At 41.4% G+C, this 23,102-nt stretch overlaps 1 protein-coding gene across 3 annotated transcripts in view; it reads right to left on the bottom strand.

Annotated features, from left to right (window-relative positions):
- TUNAR (transmembrane neural differentiation associated intracellular calcium regulator) overlaps positions 1 to 23,102 on the bottom strand; it is a 166,799-nt gene that overhangs the window by 141,645 nt on the left and 2,052 nt on the right. For 2 of the 3 annotated variants that reach the window (XM_074821582.1, XM_074821579.1), the window contains exon 2: positions 444 to 534. The exons of the other annotated variant lie outside the window; for it this stretch is intronic. The gene's annotated coding sequence lies outside the window, so the exon portion shown is untranslated. The remainder of the gene's footprint in view (positions 1 to 443; positions 535 to 23,102) is intronic. 3 annotated transcript variants of the gene reach the window in all.

Genomic DNA, 23,102 nt, shown 5'->3' with positions numbered 1-23,102 from the left:
AGGCATTTGCAAACTATTAGCACATGATACTGCAAAGTACTAAAGCTACCCTGAGAGACCACTACTTAGATATATACACACAGACCAAAAGAATATTGCTCTAGCAAAGATGGGATACACAGAGGCACGTTAAAAGACATAACTTTTAGCAACCAGTTCAGAACTACACTTTAAATCTTCCCCCCAAAAAAGAAGCTTTGGGTACCTCTAAAGTTAGGAGGAAACCAAAGACAAGAGCTTCACCTCATTCATGTTATATTTTTTTTTAAGTTTAAGAGTGTTTGCATCCAGTTGTTTCTAGCCAACTTTAAGAAAAACCTTACTTCTAGACAGCACTTTCCACAAATAGCTCTTAAAAAAGGCAATCAAAAAAATGTAACCTCATATTATTTCACAAAGAACTTACTTCCTAAGTCAAGAGAACAAAACTACATATAACTGACCTGTTTTGTTTAGAGCTTTTTCCACAAGCAGTTTGCTTAGCTGCACAGACAAATCTTCATTGGTGATTCCCTTTTGACTGGGATCTCAGTGCTAGAAACAAGGAGTGACACAACAAAATGCTTCAATCTGGAGGCATAATACTTGGCATTTAAAGTCTAAACAGATCAGTTCAAGAACTGTAAGTGCAAAAAAGACTTTAGAAAAAAGTTAATAAAAAGCAGTAGTCACCACAGAGTACCTTCTAACGAAACAATTTTGCAGGAGGGAAGACCACACACAATTACCCACTGCTGGTGCATTTTGTAAATAGAGGCCATCATCAGTTAAATCCTATCAGCCATATCTAAACCCCTTATTTGACAACTTCTGTCCCTAACATTTCCCCTTTATCCCAGCTCCACATCCCATTAAGGGTAAGGCAGGCCGTATCTGCCTCTCAGGGACTAGAGAAAACCTTGCTTGCTTTAGGCCAGCACTACTATATGCTGCTCCATTAGTTGCATTTAAATGCACCACCTGTGGTTTCCCCTGATGACACTGCAGGGTCACACAGCTGAGGTAACTCAGTACAGCTGCCCCCAGCCCTGCAGAAGGGCAGCACTTTACACCAGCTGAACCTCCCTCTTGGATCCTCTTTAGCAGTGGCAACCTCCTTTCATGTGCTTACCCTGTGACTGCCAGGGTGCCACGAAGGGGTGCTCCTGCCAGCTGTGGGACCCCAGACTGGGCTGGTTTTGCTTCTACTGGGTGCTCTTCTTGCAGCCAGCAGCTGCGAGAGGGCACAACATGGCCAGGTGGACAAGGGCAGAGGGGCTGGGGATCCAGGGAGAGTAACACAGTCAGGGTGCCACGTGTCCAACCGACAAACTGGTCTCAAGCGTTTTCCTGCTTAACATTCTTATTAAAACATAGCTATACAGCAACTCCCTCCCCGCTTTTTTTTTTTTTTTTTTTGCATTGCCATATTGTTTAATTTTGTATTTTACTCAGACAGGCTTTCCCCCAGAAAATACCAACTTTTTAGCTGCACCTTCCTTGTGCATTGTGGGGTGGACAGAGTGACAGACGTGGTCTTGGGATATCACAAGTCTATGTCTCTGTACAACTTATTTTTATGAATGAGCAGGTTCAAAGATTCCTTTATTTTTGAGGGGACAAGCGTTCCTGCACAATTTCTTACTGGAACTTCATATACAAAACATTAGAGAAATCCCATCTGGATACTGCATGCAAAAGCTCACATCAAAACAGAGGCATGGAGAGGCTTACGGAAGTGATCAGAGAAGTATTTTTTCATGAAGGATGACTAGTAAAACTTTTCTTGCACAGTAAAACACAGACTGAAAGAGGAGCGAATTGCAGTCTATAAGGTATCCAAGAACTAAATACAAGGAGAGGAAAAGAACTATTTAATTTAATAGAGATACTGACATAAAGATTTTGGATGTAAACTTACCACAACCACATCCATCCTGGAAACTAGAAGGAGGATTCCAGTTATTAGGAGGATGAAGTTCTTCCCAAAAGTCATTTTTTACAAAGAAACAAAAAATTAAGCCCTCTATTCAAGATCATATATAAAGTTTGTGTCAGAGATGGGAATCAGATACCAGAGACTTAAATGCCAGGCTGGGTCCTTTAAAACAGGATCAATTTTCTTATCAGTGAGGGTCAAATGTGTTGAAAAGATGGTTTACTGAGCCAAACTTTGCAATCCAATATAGGTGAAGTGAGAAAAGGAAATTAGTATGAGAAAACAGATTTTGTTTTTATACTATTAAGAAACAATAAATAAATAGGTAGTGGTAAATCAGTACCAGCAATCTTTGGAGTGATTAAAAAAAGATTTTCATCTAAAGAAAAGTTTTGCATTTCTGACACAGCATTACCTCAGGATGCTGCAGAATTAATCAAGATGCTTATGGGCAGTCTTTTTCTTCTTTTGCATGGCAGAGCAAATAATTTATTGATACCTTAGTGTAATCTTTTCTTCTGGGTTATGTTTTTATTTTCCTTTTAAATTTTATTTTTGGAATTATCAATATAGTTGTGTCCTCAGGGAATAACATCCTTGCTTGTAAAGTTCAGTTATAAACAATCAAGCTTAGACAGTTCTCTTTCTTCTGAACTCCTTTTGAGCTGGGATTATTGCCTGACTGTAATTTACTTTTTTCCCCTCACACAGTTCTTGTCAATCTGTTGACCTGGCTTTTTCTTTCTCAGTGTCAGAAGAAATCAATAACGGTTTCCATTTGGGGATTCCCAAGGGTGTTTCCCTTATTATCAATTTCATTGCCATGCCTATTTTATCTCAAGCCCTATACACTACTTACTTCATCAGATTTCTCTAAATCCTAATTCCAGTACTAAAATCCCATACTTGTTATTTCTCAGTTAATCCTCAAATGCTCACTTTATGCAAAGAGAGAGATGTATTTGGTATTCAGGAGCGAAGATTTTTAAAAGTGGTTGTTTGGTTCCTCAGGTTCCAGTTGCCTCTCTCCATGCCAGGAACAGGGACCATGTTCCTGATATAAACATGTTGTCACCATCTCCAGGAGGGAGGCAGTGACACAGGGTCACGCACTCTCTCCAGTGCTCCTTTGAGCTCATATCACCGGTCTTGGGGATCTGGATTCCCAAACAATACTAAAAATGCAGTCCCAACCTTCTTTTCCCCTCGGCCTTACAGAAGGCAGAATCTCGCACATTTTCAGGTAGCCCTAACTTTGTCAAATGTCACCATTATTCTTAGCTTCTCTGAAGCCATTTCTGTCCTCTGGCAGCTCCTACCAGCAACATTTCCAGTTTCCCACAGGAGTTTGGTCTGAATGATGCCGTCTTACAGCTTTTTCTGTTTTTTTCACACAACACCAAGACCCTTCATTTTCCCCTTTTCCAGCAAAATTGAAAGACCAGCTTCTCACATTCAGTCAGTGGGATTGGAATGGCAATTCCTCAAAATAATGCAGTCTTAAGGCAAGTTGTGCAAGGCGGCAGAGGTGAGGGTTATTCCTTTCTTCAGACAGTTGAAGAATTAGTGTGTTCCCCTATCTCCCTGGAAACATGTTTACAACTTCTCTTTCTATCTGCTTGTCTATCAAAGTGCTGCTGTTGACACCCAAACGACCTGCCTCGGCAACTCGTGAACTCCAATGAATTAATAACCATGGCGGCTTTGCAGAGAAAAACACTTGAGAAGAAATACATCAGTAAACCTTAAAAGCTCAGACTTTCAAGAGGTATTTAAGTGGCGTGAGCCATGGAAAGATTCCAGCATGACTTTCACAGTACCCACCTGCCTCACTGTAAACCTACATAGCTTGTATACGTTTCTGCCCAAATATCTTTAGAAAGCTGGAGCAGAAAGGATTTAAATACATCTTGCATTAAGTTCTTAGCTGATTTGGGGCATTTATCTGATACAGTGATGCTGAACTTGGATGTTCCAAGTCAACACATGGAACTGTTAGAGCATCCTTGGATGCTGCACAGCTTTGACCCGGCACAGGGCAGAAGTTACTGAGAACTGCTTAGGGACTGCTGTGCAGAAGCTGGAGCATCTTCCAGAGAGGCAGACTGCACTGGGAGGTACATGACCCGTGTGTGTACATGATGACAGGAGGGACAACAGGAGCAGCTTGCCCTAGGCACTGAGGCGAGGGAGGGCTCCGCATCCTCTGCTGATCCCTGGACCCTGCAAGCTGTGAAGGCACCAGCATTTTTGTTCTCACAAGTGTGTTGTGCAAGCGTGGAGGCAAATTTCACACTGCTGCCTGCAAAACCTGGTGTAATGCTGGTGCAGTACCACAGACGTGGAGCTCCACTGCTCAGCTTGAACTGAGAATTAAACACCGTGCTGGGAGCTGCCACGGGGCATGCTGAGCTGTCTCTCTTCAAAGGGCTTGGGTTGTGTAAGCAGACCAAGGGAACGACTAAACCATACACAATGAAAGCAACTTTAAATGAGAGATTCAATGAAAGGAAAAAAAGTTGTCAAAATGTCAAGGTTAATGTTTTCATAAAACTAACCAGGGAATGTCTAGGCGTTATGAGTGTAAACTTTAAACTTAATTAAAAGTTTGAAAGTGTGAATACAAAACTAACTTCAGTCTAGACAGTCAATAAATCTATCCTCCTTAATGAAATACTGGTCCTTTTGGTAGTTCTGGTCAATTTTCTTCCTCATCCTTGCAACTGTGTGTAATCTTGAAACCTGCACTCCTGTCTGTCAAAACCAGAGGAGCTGTGTGGAGCAGCACCACAGCCTCCTATGGCTCCTGCTCCGTGTCCTCCTGTGGCCCTGGCTGGGCCGGTGGCTCTGCCCCCAGCCCAGCTGCAGCTCTGGGATGGGCAGCAGCATCCAAACATGCAGACCAAGCCAGGGAGTGACAGATCTCTATCCCCACCCCTTAGCTGGACCATGATGGTTTCTGCAGAAGATCTCAGAGGCGGTTTCCTCTGTCTGCAAAGCACCACAGCTCTGCCCGGGCTCTAGAGGCAGGACGGAGGAATGGCACCTCCTTGTCTTACAGCCTCCAGTGGCTCTGCTATTTGGACAGCCAAAGACAGCAGAAAGGGAGCCTGCAGTGCCTCTGAGAAAGCCTGACCCCAGCAGGTCTCTGACAGATTTTAACAGATCATTATAAAGATCTCTGGGATCTTGTTTTCTTGCATTTTGTTGTTAGTGGGCATCATCATCCAGAGGTAGAATTATCTATAAATTGTCTACTTAGCCATTTTCCTGATCTTTCAGGCAGTTTTGTTCTTGAAATAAAATTGCTTTTGAATTGATTTTAAGAAAGAAAGGGAAAATGGTAAGAACTGTCCATGATCTCAAGTTGTTTGGTTATTACTGGCTCAGTACATACTTTTACATCCTATTTGTCCTGGTGAATGCTAGAAGGAATGTATGTGTGCTCCGAAAACACACAGGGCAGTTGTTCTTCCTTCCTTCTTTCCTTCCAAATGTTGCTCATACTTCTTGTGTGCACAAGCAGAGTCTGGTTAAATTGTCAAGAATTTAGTGGAGTCACCACACTTTTTGCTTAGACATTCAAACCTCGCTAGACAACCCCTTTTTCTTCACCTTTCTAACCTTTGCCAAGTCTATCATTGTTTTCCTCAAACAAAAATTCCAATTTTGTGACCAACAGGTACCTTTTTTTCCTCTCTTTTTAAAAGCATGCCTTGTTCAGACACACAGTTTGCAGCCTGTGCTGCCAGAGCACTGAGGCTTTCCCTGGGGCAGGAGCTGGCCTTGCATTGTGCTAAAAAACGGTGGAGTTGGGAAAAAGGTGCAGGGACAATCAGCATGTTGATAACCAAGATTGAAATCACCGGCTCTGCCATCTGCTCCACCTTATAGCCTTAAACTTGGATTGAAATTTGCCTTCATCTGTCTGACTCTACCTCCGCATGAACTCCACTGCTGTACTCCAACTAAGTCCATCAATATCATCTCAGCACTGTGAATAACAGAACACTAAACTAGTGTTATGGCTCTGTAACAAAATAAGGATATTGGAATCTTACATCAAAGCCATTTTGTTAGAAAGCCATAATATTAATTTAGCATTGTTATTCATGGTGCTGAAACAATGCTATTTCACATGGTTGGATCCACAGAGAGCAAACAGACACAACCAGTAAGTACTTCAGCTGTGCATGAGCAAATACGATTCTGGATATTCAGTGAAAATAACTATAACCAGGAAGACTACAGCATTGACAGTTTTATTCAGGAAGGTCACTAACCAAACACATTAGATTGCAGGCTCATGTCTTTTCTATGCAGAAGAGACAATCTGAAGTTTAATTTCATTTTCATAGCACAAAACAAAAAAAATTAACACAGAATATAAAGCCCAGAGCACATTGCAAATATTGCAACTGAAGAAAAGCATAAGCTAAGAGCCAGGATACTTCTGATGAAGTCAAGATTGCGACTTATGTATAGATTTTAAGTTACCAAAGCTACCCCTATTAAAACAATGCAAAGATCTTACTTTCTTCCCAAAACGGCTTCAGCACAAGCCATTATTTTTTTTCCTCCAGTACCTAATATAATGGACTTAATGCGAGTAAATCCTCTCCACTTTTTCTCAGTTACTGGTGAGGAATCTCAGACATGCAACAATGTGTGACAGAGCAGTAAAGAAAAATAATAATCTAACTCTACAGGAGATATGTCCTGGCATAGTAAATCAGCACTGGATGTTCCCAGGGCTACTGCTTGCATTCATGGCTTTCTTTTATTTTACAGTGTTTTGTTAAATTGAAACCTGATGATGATTTTTAATGAAGACCTTTGATCAAAAAGATTTTTTTTCCCTTCCATTTTTTTAAAGATAAAGGTATGCTCTAGATCTGATGACAATTCTATATCATATAATCTGCCTGGATCTGTAGAGCTGAAAATTTTACCCCTGCCACTGAGAGATATTTCTGAAGAAAGGGGTGCAGAGATTCAGAGGTGTCTGTGAAGGTGACTTACTCCAGCCCAAGCACATTGGTTAAAAGGAGAGAGCAATCTCAGAAATACAGAAATAACAATAACTCCTAGAAATTTTGGCCAGAAGGGGAACCAGTGAAGGACACCCAGCAAAACTCCTATGCATATGCATGGCTTTGGGCAGGAGACACCCTGAAAGGACAGGGTTGCTGTTGTGCTGGTTTTGGCATGGGGTCAGAGCTCATCCTAGAAAGGAGATTAAAGCACTGGCACGGATGTTCACCACCCCAAGCCGCCACACCGCAGAAGATCCCCAGTGCCTGACAGTTCTATCACAGTGGATGCTATCCCCACGTGCAGCAGGACAGGTTTCAGAGCCTTGCCCTCCAACCCCAGCATCCCCATCCCCAATGCTGACTGTCAGTTTAACAATGGGCTTGAACCATTAAAAGCAACTGCAGCTTCCTCAGGAATTGCTGCTGCAGTAAGAAAATATCAGAAAGCAGCAATTTGGAGCCAACTTAGTGTTTGCTCAGCTTCTTTACCAGAAGAGCGAGCAGCAGAGCAGTAAAAGCCCATGCACATCTGAGAGACTAGAAGCTCTTGAGTCACTGTTGTTTACCCCCAGCAGGACCTGGCCACAGAGGTGGCTATCAGCTCTGCTTCTGTGACTCACACATACACAAAGCCCTCTCCAGACCAGCCTGGGTTGTAGGCAAGACTCAGTGTTACCCTCCTGATGGAGAAGGACCAGGTAGGGAAAGAGAGGTGGTAGGAGTCAGTAAGCAAGGGAGAGCTTTGGAGAGCTGCCCCAGCGCAGCCCGAGCCAGGGGAGAAGACACCTGCAAGAGATGCCCCAACCTCTCTTTGCCTTCTGGCAGAGTTGATGCGATATCAGGACTGTTTCACCACCTTCAGCATCCTGCTATCCAAAAATTGCCTGTGCTGAGAGCTGGCCTGGGATGCATGATCACTTGTTGGACTGAGTTTCGCATTTTGTTTTACTAAGAATTGCTCAACTTGGGAGAATTTATACTTGGATATTAGAGAGACATAAACAGCCATAAAAATTCCAGCTCTGCTTGTACGAATGATCCACTGATGTGTGTTAAATGCACTCCATTGCTGCACTGAAGTCAATTTGCAATTGATCATATTGCATTTCTAGTGTCAGCAGATATGAAAACATGTCATTTACCAATGTTTAATGAACCTCTATGCTGACAAGACATAAATATCAATAAGCAGCTCTCCAGTTAAGGAGGTTAACCAGCAAAGTACTCAGTGAAAACATTAAAGAGGTAATCATCTGGCAATTGCTGTATAGATGGAGCAGCTGCCCTCAAGGATGACTAAACCTATGCAAAGGACCATTACAGGAAAAAGAAGGGGGGGGAAAAAAAAAAAAAAGAGGCAATTAACTCCATGTTATAAGCTGAAAAATTCTATCTGATTGAAAAAAGTAATTGCCTTCTGGATTGCACTTGTACTCTTTTCCACAAGTACTTGAAGTAATCTATTTATTGGGTTCTTTGACCATGCTGGATGTTTGGAAAGGACAAGATAAAGCAGCAAGTTGCTCCAGTCTTGTTCCTCTTAATTCTTCCTGGTTATGCTGATCCTTCCTTCTCTCTTTTCTGAATCTTTGCATTGCTTTCATGGGTATTTTAATCCTAAAATCTTCCCCCTTTTTTTTAGGACAAAGCTTTCAGTTTCCTGTAAAGTTAAAGGAATGCAATAAAAGGAACATTACCAGTGCTTAGGAGCACTTCATGAAAGTAAAACACAGGAGATTAAACTTTGCTTTATAGTTAATGGAGCAGTTCAACAGCAGCTACGTTCAGCAGTGGACTGAACATAAATTTCAAGTTCAGTTCCAATTTTAAGTAGATGTAAATGGTGTTTATGTTTGATCTATGAAGCCCAAGGCAGCGAGAGTTTTCTGACCAACCACGGGAGTCCAGAAGAGTTTAACCTTTTACAGCTCAGATATACCCACTACTCACGGGACAGGGTACGCACAATGCCCCTTTTGCAGTCAGCTTTGTCCATGAAATGGGCCCATTCTGCACGATCAAGGGAGAGGACAGCACAATTGAGGGTGATGCTACAGAGTCCTGTTGGCAGAAATCACATCTCCTGTGTGAGATTCCCCGACCTGGGAATCCTTTCCTTATTTTACAACCATTTCCCACCCCAGGCAGATACCAACTATCCTCTGCCTGCAGCAACCACTGACCCGTACCCCAGCCACTCTGGAGGCAGCGGTTCCTCTCCTGGCAAGCCCAGACAATCCCAGCAGCTGCCTTGCCACAACCCTGTGTGCTCTGCCCCCACGCTGCTCTGCCCAAGTAGCATGTCACTTCCTGGATCAGGCTCTGAGCTGATATCCCAGCCATGAAGCCTCTTTCTGTAAAAGTCAGAGGGCCACATCCAGCCCACAGATGGCCAGACTGATGCTGCTTATGTAGGGAAGAAAGGCTGACACCTCTCAGAGGTCAAAAGCTTCTGGCTTTGCCAGTGTCCAGTGCCTGAAGTATGTGAATTAAGCATCTTTAAAAAAAAAGAGAAGAGGAAAAAAAAAAAACAAAAAAACCAGTTATATATTTCCATGAAAGAGTAGCAGGCCAGCATGTTTCAACAGTGCATCATTCTGAACCATCACCTCACAACTTGCAGCTGCTTTGGAAAACCACTGAGTTGGTCATATTATAAACAGTTACCCAAGGCAAAAGGAAAACTGTAGTAAAGCTGGAAGAAGAAAAGGAATCTTCCCTTTCTGCAGAAGAAACATAGGGATGTTCTGAGATAGCAGACATTTCATGAAGTTGCTGTCTTTTGTATATTCAGTAACAACCGACTATTCTAGTGACAGAAACTCCCTGATATTTTAATGTATTGTAATGTTAGCTGTGCAAAATCACCACATGCATGAGACAGGAAAAGGGGTCTGTACATCAGAAGAAATGCAATTAGCAGGAAATTGTCTGTACTCTGGTATAACCTTTGCCATACATGCTGACAGGGTACCACATAAATCCTTCTCATTTCAGGCATGCTGTCCAGCAAAAAACTCATCATGTAGACACAATCCTCCTCTCTCCTGTATACTCCTATCCTATTTCAATGCAAATGTGTTGCCCCTTGATAATAACAATTGCCCACAGCTCTCATATCCCATTTTTCATCAGTAGATGTAAAAGCAAACATGAGACCAATTGAGGTCAGTTCATTAACCCCATTTTGCACCTTCAGAAAGTGAAAGAATGGGAGACTTCCCTCCCAGCAGGTTGAAACAGAAGCAAGGCTTTGGTGCCCAGGGATGCTCCCCTGGGATCCTTAACCTCTGTGCTTGCAACCTGGGCTGGACACGAGGTCAAATTCAAATGGCACAGCTGTATTGTGTATGTTCCGGGGAACACCTCTCAAGGCAGTCAGCGGGGCTTCCCCTTTTAGGCACTAGTATTCCCAGGTATCCTCAGAGGAGCTTGTCTGTTTTTTCCTGTAATTACTGCCAGAATCCACACAAAGTTGCACTGATTTCCCTCTACTTGCACCTCTCAACATGCAAATGCCAGTTTTCCATACACAATTAAAGTGAAAACCTTCAAAAATTGAGTTAAAACTCAAATCATTTGCATGGATGCTTTTAAACTACATTTTATATTTTTAAGCATTCTGATAACTTCATGACGGTCAAGCTCCAAACCTCAAGTACCAAACACAAGATGTAAAGGAGATGAGACAGAGGTTTCCAGCATCCCTATAGCTGTACACATTAAGAGTTGGTGATGAAATTAAGTAGGTGTAATTGTAGAAACACTTCTCACAGGCTTTCAAAATGTGCTGAGGAGTGCTGTATACAATAAAACAACATGTCACAGAAGCTTGATTTCCATTGTTAACAGTTAACTGGGTCCCAGCTACTGTTTGGCCAACTGCAATTTGAACCAAACATGAAGAATAACAGAATTAAAATCAGTAGCACAATCTTAATATTGAATTAAATATATCCTCCACATCAACCGCAGTTATGCACAAATAACTCAGGAGCATTCCATGTCACACAGCAGTACTCTAAAAATACATTTGCTTTCAGATAGGATTATGGATGGCCAAGCAGTTTCTTCATAACTCACACCTGAACTTCAGAGTCTTTGCCCACTATGGTAAGCTTTAATCAAATTAAAATATTGCTCCCAGGTATGATTATATCTCAGCCTTATAGAGATATCTTATTATTATTGCTGCTTTGTGTAGAGGAGGAAAAAAAAAAAAGGTTTTATATAACTCTGTGCTTGATTTTTCAGAAATGAAATAAAAGAGGAGGTTTCATTTGCACTGAAGGATGAGATTTCCCTCTGGATTTGCTGCCCTCTAGATATCTTTCAGTATAAAACTGCTGTGCTTTTTAAATAGATTTTGCAATAATCTGCTTTAGCTGAGGATGCAATGGGGAGGGTATAAATGAGTACAAAGGCAGGGAAGAGGTAGTGTTTGAACACTTTGTCAAGATGTTTTTTACAAAGATAAGGTGTCTTCAGGTGATGCCAGTTGTCCAAAGGAAGGGGGGCAGTTATATCTGTCTATGGGGGAGACAAATCAGGGCTAAAGAAGTGCTGGGACTGTTATAGGACAACATGCTCCATTTGCTCTACAGAAGGAGCAGTGAGATTATCAGCACATCATTCCCACATACTGGTCCACCAATGGATGTTAGTGCTGATGTGAGAAAACTGAGATGAAGAGGCATATTTCTTCCCCAGAACAACCTTGCTATGTGTCTCTTGGATAATACAGCTCTGCAAAGTTTTTGTCAAAGATGGCAAGCTCTGGGTTGGTAGTGCCACTTCAGACATTCCAGACTTGTTTGCTTTTCTCTGCAGCAGAGAATAAAAATGTTACAGAGACTTTGACAGAACCCTATTTGCTAAATTCTCAGTTTCCAGCCCTGCAGTAGTTCTGATCCTTTTGGTAGGGATCTCAACAGAAAATTTTTTAGTAGAGGCATGTGCATGGGTGTACAGGCACATAGTGCAATAGAAGTTTAAGAGAAAAATGTCATACAAAACAAAAGCAGTACTGGTGATTCATTATAAGATAATACTAACAAGATACGGATTAGGTAAGCAGGGCAGCATACAAATAAAAGGTAACCATAACTGAATTCTTCAGTTTGTTCAAGGCCGATTGGAAAAAACATGTTGTTCAGACTATCTAGAGAAAAAGACCTCTAAAGGTCCCTCCAAATGAGATGAGACAAATAAATTGTTTCAATTACCTCTCTATTTTGTGTCTTAACCAGGGTGTTTACTTCAGGAAAGACTTTGAAGAAAAAAAAAGAAAAACACTTTATTATTAGATGGACAAAAGAACCACTATTATTTGATGGAGAAAATAAAGCCTGGCTTTTGGAGCCCCAAATCTTTATGTGTGTATCCTACACACCTTTAAAGTAACTTGAGTCATACACAAACATTTGTATAGACTTCCCCCCAGGCCAAATCCTGTAAAAAAAGTACTTTTCTTTTCCCAGTCTAGATGTAAATAGTCCTATTGATCCCAAAGAAACAGCCACTGCAGCAAGTGCTGCTTGCATTTCACTGTCTCCAGGATCGGACCCTGTGATCTGACAGCTTGACAAAATTGTAAGCTGGCATGTAGAAAGCACCATTCATCAAGGCAAACTAAGGGAAAAACCAGTTATTAACTCTCAAGGTCAGTGCATAGTGATCAATATTATTAATTGCATGTGGATAAATTGAGACAAGCAGTTCAACACTTCAGCAATTATCTGAGATTCAATCAAGTATTAAATACTAACAGTATTCAGTCATGGGTGGTTAAGAAAAGAAGCTCCTAATTTGTTCACCTTTTGCAGGTGAAAGAAGAGTTCCTTCAGACTGAAGTATTGCTGGATACCCTCACCCCTGTGCTCAGACCAACTGCATATGGGAGTCGTAAGGTAACATTTTGCTGTTTTGTCTTTCTTGACACTGGAAACAGAAATCTCCAGCTAGCACAAAATGCCCTGCCTTGGTGACATTTCCACCCTTACCATAAACTAAAAGTTCCCAAATCAGCCTGTTGCCAAGAGATTACAGCATGACTTTATCTGTGTTGAAACAGGAATCAGCAAATACATAAGAAAACATGCATGTGGGGAAGAGCAGACTGAAAGGACATACTTGCTTACACAGCACATGGTACCACAGACACTTCTCCTTAGGGTACTACCAATGAGAAGAAATCCCTGCTGAGTTTCCTAACTTTATCACATATCCAATCCCAAATCCAGGTTTCACTTATCTGTTTAATGTCAGTTCTAAATCCTATAATGCTTTTCTACTCAGATAGCAAGAAAACATAAATTCCTAATTTTTAAATTCATGGACATTTAAAATCCTACAATTTTATCACAGTTAAAGTGTTATTTCTGTCTATCATCATGCCTTCAGTTGTTTATGAAGTTAATTATAACTTTATCAGTTTATCTGATTTGATCACTCCGTTCCTGGGCACCAGCTTCTGTGGCTAAATGCTTTCTTATGGACACTTGCTCACTCCACAGCTTTGGGGAACAGCAAGGATGCTGAACCCATGCCCTGTATTTGATCAACCTGGGTCAGCCAAAAGCAGAAAAATTCCCAAAGATAATTTGTATTACATTTTGTAAGTATCCTCAAAAATATCAAACACTTTTTTAAGTCATTGGCTCGAATTACCAGACCTTGGTCATTCTCACCAAAACTGCTGGGAAGAAGGAGTAAGTTCTACATGGTTGTTAATCATGCCACTTGTTGCTTGCCTGAAAAGTGCTAATTTGCTATGGTGATAAGCAGAGATGAGGAACCTGAACAGAATAAAAGTCTTGCTCTTGCTTTGGACCAGAATCTCAGGTGGATATTAATATTTATAAATTCAAAGACTGCCACTGGTTCAGAGCTAAATTTCAGGCATTTATCCAAATTGAACCCAAGGCTCAAACCTTTTGACATGACCTTTCCTCTCCACCAAGCATTTGTGTAATTAATACATCTTTTTCTTTAAAACCCTTAAAAAAAAAAAAAAGAAAAAACAAAAAACAAGCCACCAAAAAAAACCCGCACAAAACTGTATTAAATGAGCTGGAAAAGTACAGAAAAAAGGAGGCATTCAGCGAGAGCCCAGAAGCCATAGCTCTGACTTATGTAAGTGAAGGACAAGCAGTGTCTTCTATATAGGAGAGTTTATTTTCCTGTCTGTCATGATCCAAACTAATAGTGAAGGTGGGTTCACTTGTCAGATGCATTGTTCCAAAGAGGGCTGATGTTTTCTAGCGACAGTTAGCCACCCCCAGTGTGCACGGGACCATGATTTTGATGCAGTTTCACTGCCAACATCAACTGTTCTTTCCACCAGCCTAACCCGAGTGAAATCTCTCCTTCCAGAAAGTAACGCCTGCTAGGGCACCTGCTGCCCTGAAGCAGGATAACTGATTGTTGAGGTTGCCTAAGCTTTGTGCTGACGTATGAAAACTGTGACAGCACCTGGAGGAGTGAAGGGATGGTAAAAATGAACTCAAAGAATTACAAGAAGCAGTAAAAGTGGATGTGAAGGCAAAGGTGCTTTATTTCTGGTCTATTTTAATCCAATTCTGCCTGTGGAAATTTGCAAGTAAGAGACTTTGGTGCTGGTTCAAAGAAAGAAAGATGTACAGAGAGCTGAGCTGAGGGAGGCACAGACATGGAGGGGGGGGGGAAGGGGAACGATTGCTATGGATTCATTAGTAGTATCACATTTTCAGCTATGCTGCACAACCTGGTTATGTTATCTCCCACTTCAGGATGCCAAAAGTATCCCTGTTGCCTTCTCTCTGTGCATTTACCTTCAACAGCTTCTCTAGGACAGGACTTCCTCTCAAGTGTTCCCCCAGGGAACACTGAGAGCTGCTATTCATCCAGCACAATAACCTCTGCTCTATTCAAACCTCCAGGTCATGACAATAAGTTAGAGCCAGGGAACAGAGCTGGGCCCATCACCACATGTGGCTGACCACTGGATGCCAGGGTACCTCCCAACAGCAGATGGCATCTGTCAGGAGAGTATTCCTCAACTGGACACGAGCTCAGTATCTTGGTGACCCCAGATGACAGGAGTTCACTTACGGGTTCATGCTGCAATCATACTCTATCAACCTAGCAGATCTCCAGACCAAGTACTGGCAGCATTACAGTTTATTTGCATAGAGCAAACCTTGATAATAGGTTTAGACAGCACTCTTGACTGCAACAGCCAGCATGTGTAGAGGGAGACCTGGACTGCCTAGGTGACTGCTACAGAGAGCTTTGTCTTTGTGGTATAGAGCTGAGACCCAGGAATCTCAACTCTGTTCTTGCTTTTGCCAGACCGCTCCTGTGCAAATCCCCTGCCAATGATGGACTCCATCAGCCTGGCACTGTTCCTGGCATCATATTTGTTGTGACCCTCTTTTCATTGTGTTCACCTTGTAAGATCATTTAGGATCTTTATAAACCAGGCACCACAGGAATACAGACAGCAAATTGTCAGCGTCATGTTGTTGCTTGGTATCCTTAGAAGTCCATGCAAATACATATGCCCCTCTGCATGGATCTAAGTGCAGAATAGTGACCACGAGGAAACTACTTGCTGCCAAGATCTGCTTGGCTCTTTTATCCCAATAGCTCTATGGACTCTACTTGATAAATAAATGTGCATTTTTCTATATATATGTAAATCGAGAATAAATAAGTGGACTTCATTTGAAGTTCCAGTTATTCTCACCATCTCTATACAGATAAAAAGCTAAACTAATCAAAGCAACTGCAGAACATTACATTTTGGACAATTATGGAGGCAAAATAATTTTGTTTATATCTAGTTGACACTATCACCTTCTCACCAGAGCTATCAGCCTACACTGGTGACAGTTGGGTTCTCGTTGGTGTAAGTAAAATTAATCCCACTGGAGTTAACTCAGTCTACACCCATTGAAGATTTACCTTTTACTTTTCTACAATGACTTCCACTTCCCCATGTCCCCAGGGTGATCAGTGAATTGTGGATTTATACAGTCCCTATGGCACTTTTCAGACATTCATTGCTGCTGCACTTTTTCAGTTGTCCCAGTTTTTCCCTTCCCACCTCCTTTTAAAACTTTGACCATATAATTCACTTAAGCTTCTAAATGAGATATGTCTATAAAGAACATCTGGGTCAGCCAGCCTTAATTTGAAAATGTCATTACTCCCACACTAAACCTCCCCCATCAATCCCACAGCAGCCATCACAGTTTGTATGTCTCCCAGATCAACCTCAGTGAATTTGTGGTCTTTTCATCTTTCAAAAAGGAGAAAAATAGGGGGAGGAGATAAGAAACCACCACTCAGGTGGTGAAGACTGAAATTGTCCAGGGAAATAGAATGAGAAAGTATTCTCATTTCCACAGATTTTTTGGACTGCAAAGGTGTAAAATTTTATCTGGAGAAGGGAAAACAGTAAGCTTTTAGCTTATGCTTAGCTCAATACCAACTATCTTTAAGTCAGTTTCATTTTGCAAAGTTCAGAAATATTCAAGATGCTCCTGAAGTTCAGAATATGATTACCGGGTCTCTCATACAGCCTTTCTTGCAGGTAACTGAAGAAAGCTGTTTCTGATCTGTGGAGTTAAAAGGATTACATCTGAACTAAAGGTGGGATGCTTTTCACTCTTAATGTGAAAGTTAAACAGCTAGTATGCCTAGTGTCTCTCTATAGTCAGTTTGATGAAAGGCACTTTCAGAGGGCAATTAATTTAATCCTATAGTAGGTATTAAAAATACGATGAATATATTGCCTTCTGGAGTTGCTTACCTAGACATTTAACTCTAAATGTCTCCAGGAGCCAGTATCTTTAGCCATAAGAGACTGGATTCACTTGGAGGTGAAGATGCCTCCATCTAGATGCCTCCATGCAAGTGATGCGTCCAGGTTGCAACTGCAGGTAGATTTTGCCAATACAGTCAGCAGACCCTCAAGCAGACAGCTAGGTTTGATTGTGTAAATTGACAGCTGGAGGTGTCTGGTGTGGCCTGCAGCTGCCACTCCATAACAGCAGAAGTCCTGTGCCAAATCTTCAACTCTCTGTGAATGTCCCACTTAGTCCAGGTCATCTCAAATGGCACCAGACACTAAAGTTTAAGCAATTGAACTGAGCCCCTCCCTGGTGCTTGCACACCTCTCTGGACCCCTCTGTCAGTACTGACTGACCATCATCAACTATGATTGGAGCACAGACAGCCATTTCACATGTAGACACCTTCATGCAGATGCCAATGTTTGCCTAACTCTCATGTTAAAACCTACCCAGGTTTTATACACCAGTTGTGACACAGCAGCACCACAGCAAAGTGCTTTTTAGCCTGTGTATCCCACCACATACAGCCCATTTTCCCAAGGAGGACACAGACACAGCACAATCAAACTTAGCATCACTGGTCACTTGTCACTGGTGCTGCAGAAACAGGCTCAAGGGCAAACCCTACTTAGTGGGTTAATCAGTGTTAGTTCATTGATTAAAAAAAATTAGGTTAAGTCATTGATGTAACAGGAGACAGAACCTGAGCCCTGGAGAAAGCATCTTTAGCAGAGTCAGTAACAAAACCTAGAGCCTCACGATTTCTGCTCTGGCATCATGATCACAGCTGCCGTACAAACTGCTGTAAGAGGTCAGGGTCTCCTCCTGAACTGTTTGCTCTATCTAATTACAAGCAGAAGTGAATGCAAGTGCCTCTTTGAATTTCATCTGAAAGTGTACAGGCTTGTATTATCATGAAAATAAAAGTAATACACATTTGTTGAGCTCCAGTGGGGCATATCAACAAAAGCAGCAGCATGTTTTGAAAAACAATAAATCACTTTCTTAACAGCTACACCAAACTTTGGATGCTTTCAGCTACACTTCAGTGTGGTAAAGAAAATAGGTACTTTGGGTTCAAACTTATTATCATTCAACTGCCTGTTTTTATAAAGGAATGGTAGGAGATTTTTAAAATATGAGTGCAAGCAAGGGCTCTTCAATCTCATGAACCAATCTAAAGTTAAGTGAGTGAATCGCTCATATGTGGTCAACTAATAGGAGGAGAAAATGAACTCTGAGAAACCAATTATAGTTCTATACCTCTATCCTCCAGGATGTGATCTCAAAGTCAAGTAAGTCCCCAGAAACCAGTCTCCAGGACTCACTGGGAATGTTTTGCATGCCTGAATAGGATGAACTTATTTTCAGAAGATCTAAATGGAGACGTCCAGACTGAAAAAGCAAGATGGCAACATATTGTGGTCAGCTGGAAGCAGAATTATAAAAACCAGAAGGTAAAATTACAGCAATCAGATTGGCTTCAGCATTTGAAATTCCAATCAAAGCAGGACAGTGAAGAGAATGAAGTATTAACGCAACTACTGATACAGTGAAACAAGGATTTGCCTACCTAATAAATTCAAACTGATAGGTTCCTGTTGTCCTCTCAGGATACCAGCTCCCAGTGCTCTTTAGAGGAGATGTTGTAGACCTCCATGCTGCACTCTTTATTATCTTCACAAGAAAAATGAAGTGTCAAATAATAATCTAGAGGGGGCTCAGATGCAGTGTCCTATTTGGGGCTGCATCATTTTGTGCTGAACTTGGGGAGTGCACTTCCTACTGGAATTCAGTTTACCTCAAAGTGGAAAGGACTTTAAACAGCAAGGTTTCAGTACTTATAATCCCTGAATTCCTTGAAATAAGAAGGTCCCTCCGAAAGGGGGAGCCTCTATTTCATCTTCAGTGCCAGAATTACTATATAAACCATCATGGCCCTTTGCCTGATTTTAGAAACCCTGGGCATGATTTGCAAAGCGACCAAGCACCAAGTTCCAGCTGAACTCAGCAATTCTGGAAAACAAACTCACAGTAACTACCAAACAAAACATAATGCCTCTTCTGAGAAAAATTTGCTTTAATTTTCTTTTAATTTTGGACTCTCCAAGCAGAAAACTATATAGCAATTTCTTCTAGACACAAGGTCTGAAGTTTCACTCTCCCAGTCCAGTTCTTTTGCAGGTAAGAAAAGAAAATCAACTTCTCTGCCAACTCAAAGAGCATACCTTAAGCCATGAAGGGGTGGCAGAAAAAAAAAATTAAAAATTACAAACTGCATAGTTACAATTTGTTTTATTCTGGCAGGATGATCAGAAAACATTTCTATATTTTTCTGCTAGCTGGAGCCCAGCCAAACATTCACAACTTGGACATCTTAGAAGAATTCACAAGATGTTATTGATAATTAACACGAAACTTTTCCCCAACAGTGTGTCTGTAATATCTATTTCCCCACTGCTACTGAGGTAGAAAATGTTCTTTGTCTTAATGATGAATAAAGTGGTTTTGAGAATTGCTCTAGGCAACCATCACCGATATCTTATTGTGTTATCTAGCCCAAAGTAGTTTGGTTATGGGAAGAGATGTCAGAGCTGTCTACTCTTCTGCTGGTGTAGAAGTAACAAGATCATTGCATGTTGGTCTGAGACTCAGACATGGAAACCAGTTCTAAAGAAACATTTGATGATGGCATTGATGTACAGTGGTTCAAGTTTTTTGTAGGGTCTTATTTCTCTTGTGCTTTGACAGTTATGGATGTTTTCCTAAATGGAAAGGAAGGACCCAAACCTAGTGACCTTGAAATGTTAGTGATTCAACTCTCTTGAGGATCTTGCATCTGGAAAAGCCCCCAAGCCTGCATATCATCAAACCGTCACATCACGCAGCTGAATTACTGTGTGATGACATCAGCGACAGCGTCCCATGGCATTAGAGAGGGAGGACTTTTCTCATAGAAAAGAGCACTGAAAAAGCTGAGCAGTGGGACCCCCAGGACTGTTGGGGAGCTGAGTGAATCAGCCATGCTGCTCTGCTCCATGGTGCCATGGCTAAACTGATTGCATCTAAACTAGCTAATTTAAAAGTGTTCTGGGCACCTCTGCACCATCCTTTCCTCCCTTCCATGACTACATAGAAAATTAAAAGGAAAAGGTGAAACAGAGTCTTTCGTTAATTTGTATCACTTAATGTTACTGTAAATCAGTATTTCCTAATCAGCAGAGCACACTGCAATGTTGAGATGTACAGATCTCAAGAGTGAGGCATAGCACCCTATCCCTTCTAATTAGCTTCACTGGGATAATTGACTCTGGCTGGCCACCAGAGTCAGTATAGCTGTGAACTGACAATGCTATGACGAGGCAGGAGCAGGTATAGAGGAACATGGGCAACAGCACCATCACACACCTGGGAGAGGGAGGCAAGGAAGGGGAGATCCTAGGAATGAGGGAAGAATACATGGAAGCAGAGATCAGAAGAAATGGAGGAGGAGGGCTGACAGGCAAAAACAAAGGATAAAGAAGAAGTGGAAACAAGGAGGTAGTAGTTCTGTTGTCTGTCTAAAAGAACAAGGAACCACTGGTTGAAGTTGATGAAAACTGCTGATTTCTACTAACAACGGGTCTGGGCATGAAATATTTGTTGAAGTTTTTTGTTTTGTTTTGTTTTTAAACTGTTCCATAGAATCTTACTGAGATTTTTTTTCCAGGTAACATGGGCAGTTTGTCAGCCTTCTCTCACAACCTGGAAGCAGGTGGGTACCTCTGAAGCAGCATGTGGGAACAAAGAACACAGTGAAGAGGCCACAAGTGATCCCAATTTGCATAAAATTAAGATAGAAAAAAAAACATCGTTAAGGGTAAATGTATGGACTCTGATGACATTTTCCTCTCAGGTAATCCAGAGTATTCATTACAAACATACAGGGATGTTGTTAAATGATGTTGACATTGAAACTGTATCTAAGTCATGCATGGCATTGGGAGGGAATTAATACACTCCCTCTTCTTTCTTCTTCTAAAGTTAGATTCTTTGCCATGTTCATTTTCTATTTCCCTAGTACAAAATTCCTCCTGTTACACAGCTAATTCAAGATAACCTTAAAAACAAAATAGTACTATTCATACCTCTAGTGAGTGACACTGACAGTGTTAAAGAGGATTCAGCCAGACAGCCCCTGGCTTTATCTAACAAGTTGGAGGATCTTAATTTTTTTGTTAGTATATTTCTTTCCCCACACATGATCCACCACAAAGCTGCTATCTTGGTGCTACCTGCAGGAAGAGCTCCCCACCACAGCTGCCACTGATGTTCCTCAGCTCCTAGTTTCTACCCTCCTACAGTTCCCCAGAATGGCTTTTACATCCTCCGTAGGACTTAATATTTAAAACCAGTGTGTCAGCTTTCTTAATAATATTCACCTTTTCAGACTCATAAACCTAACAGATACACAGAAACAACCTTCAGCGAAGAGGCTGGAAACATCACTTGTCCCCTTTATTGGTTTCTCACCTCCCAGGGCAGCTGAAAGCAAGGCTTGGTGTCATGTAGGTAGAATAACACCGTCACAGAGCAGGAACAAGTCATGGGACTGATGCAGCATGGTGATGCCAAGGATGGTCAGGGCTTTTTGGACATGCAGCCTGGCACGATCACATCAGCCAAGAGATATGCAGCAAGCTCCCCTCTCTTTGATTCACAGACTTCCATAGGCCAAAGGTCCTTTGAGGTTTATCTAAATTACAATGGTTGCTTCTTCTTTGTCCATAACAAGACTGATGTCATTGGAGTTATAACAGATTAATGATGAAGCATTGTTTTTCTTTAGAGAAACCTTTCTCTTTAGATCCTATCATGACACCATCTTCCCTTTTTTTGTTGTTTTTTTTTTCCTACTTTACATTCTGTTTTCAACCAGTTTATAAAACAGAAATGTATGTCTGGGTAAAGAGAGTATGTGCTTCCTCAAATTATCTCAATCCCATTTTTAACTTTGGGTATAATTGGTACCCCCACTTCTCCAATGAAATAGCTGTTTCTAATTAGGAGAGGCATATTTTTGCTGCAGATCAGCTATTTCATACTAAGCTCCTTCAGAACTTTTCAATGTACCATCTGGAGCTGATGATTTGCTGCTTTTTAAATTATCGATTTGTTCCAGCTCTTCTTCTGACACATCTTGATTACCAGAAAAGAGCAAGTCCCAGTAGGTATTGCTCTGATATTCTCTGTGCTGAAGAGTGATGCAAAGAAATAATTTAGATTCTCAGCTATGTCTTTATCTTCTTTAATTTCTGTCTTTAATCTTCAGTGATCCAGTTTCTGAAATACCAATTAATTACTCCTACTCTTCTGACTGACAAACCTGAAACATTCTTATTTTATACCTTTAGCTGTTTGCGGTCCACCATATTTCCTTTTAATTTCCCTTTTGTCTAGTCTTTACACTAATTAATAAACCAATGTATTGAAAAGCTAAGGTTAGATTTTCAAATTTGGAAGGATTCCCGTTTGACTCAAAAAAGGTCTCCAGCCCTGCCATTCAGTTGTACTGGTTTCCTCTTTACTTGCCTAGTATTATTTTTGTTAGCAATATACACACTCTCCAGACTTTGTTATTGTTCTTAAGTGGAATTCAAGGCATCTTTAAGGGTTTTTCTTCCTGTACACTTCCCTCAGGAACTTTCTTGACTAACCTCAACGTGAACAAAACCCAGATGTTCTGAAGTTCAAATTTCAGTCACTTCAGTTTAGTCACAAATTTCAGTTTATTTCCCACTAAGCTACTGGACCATATTACATTAATATGTCTGTTAGCGGCTTCAGATGTAGCCTTGTCTTGAATGCCTGCCTGCGTTTTCTTAAGAACCAAAAGTCAGGATATCAGGCTTTAGGCACCTAAAAAGGGAGCATTTTGATCTGAAATTCCATACCTACCTATGGCTCTGGCCCAGGCTGAAAAAAAAGGCACCTACCTCCTGTTTTAGACCTGCCAAAGGCAGAAACTGGGCAGTAACTGGCAAACCTGGCATGTGTAATCTATACCAGTAACTACCTGGTGATAGAAGCTGCTTTTCTGCAACAGCGTAGTGATTATAGCACTTGCTTCTGGACATGGAAAGGCTGCACACAAGGGAGGTCAAGCCAGCATCGCCCATCTCAAACGAAGCACACAGCGACCAGGCAGGGCACCAGGTGCCCGGAGAGAAGAGAGCACACACTCTCTTGCTTGTGGGGCAGGGCTCCTGGCTCAGAAAAAAACGCAAGTGGGATGAAAGGAAGCCTGATGCTATAGGTTAGTGGTTTGGG

The sequence above is a fragment of the Strix aluco genome, chromosome 4 (assembly GCF_031877795.1).
Source record: "Strix aluco isolate bStrAlu1 chromosome 4, bStrAlu1.hap1, whole genome shotgun sequence".
Classification (NCBI taxonomy): Eukaryota; Metazoa; Chordata; class Aves; order Strigiformes; family Strigidae; genus Strix; species Strix aluco.
This window is presented reverse-complemented; position numbering and strand designations above follow the sequence as displayed.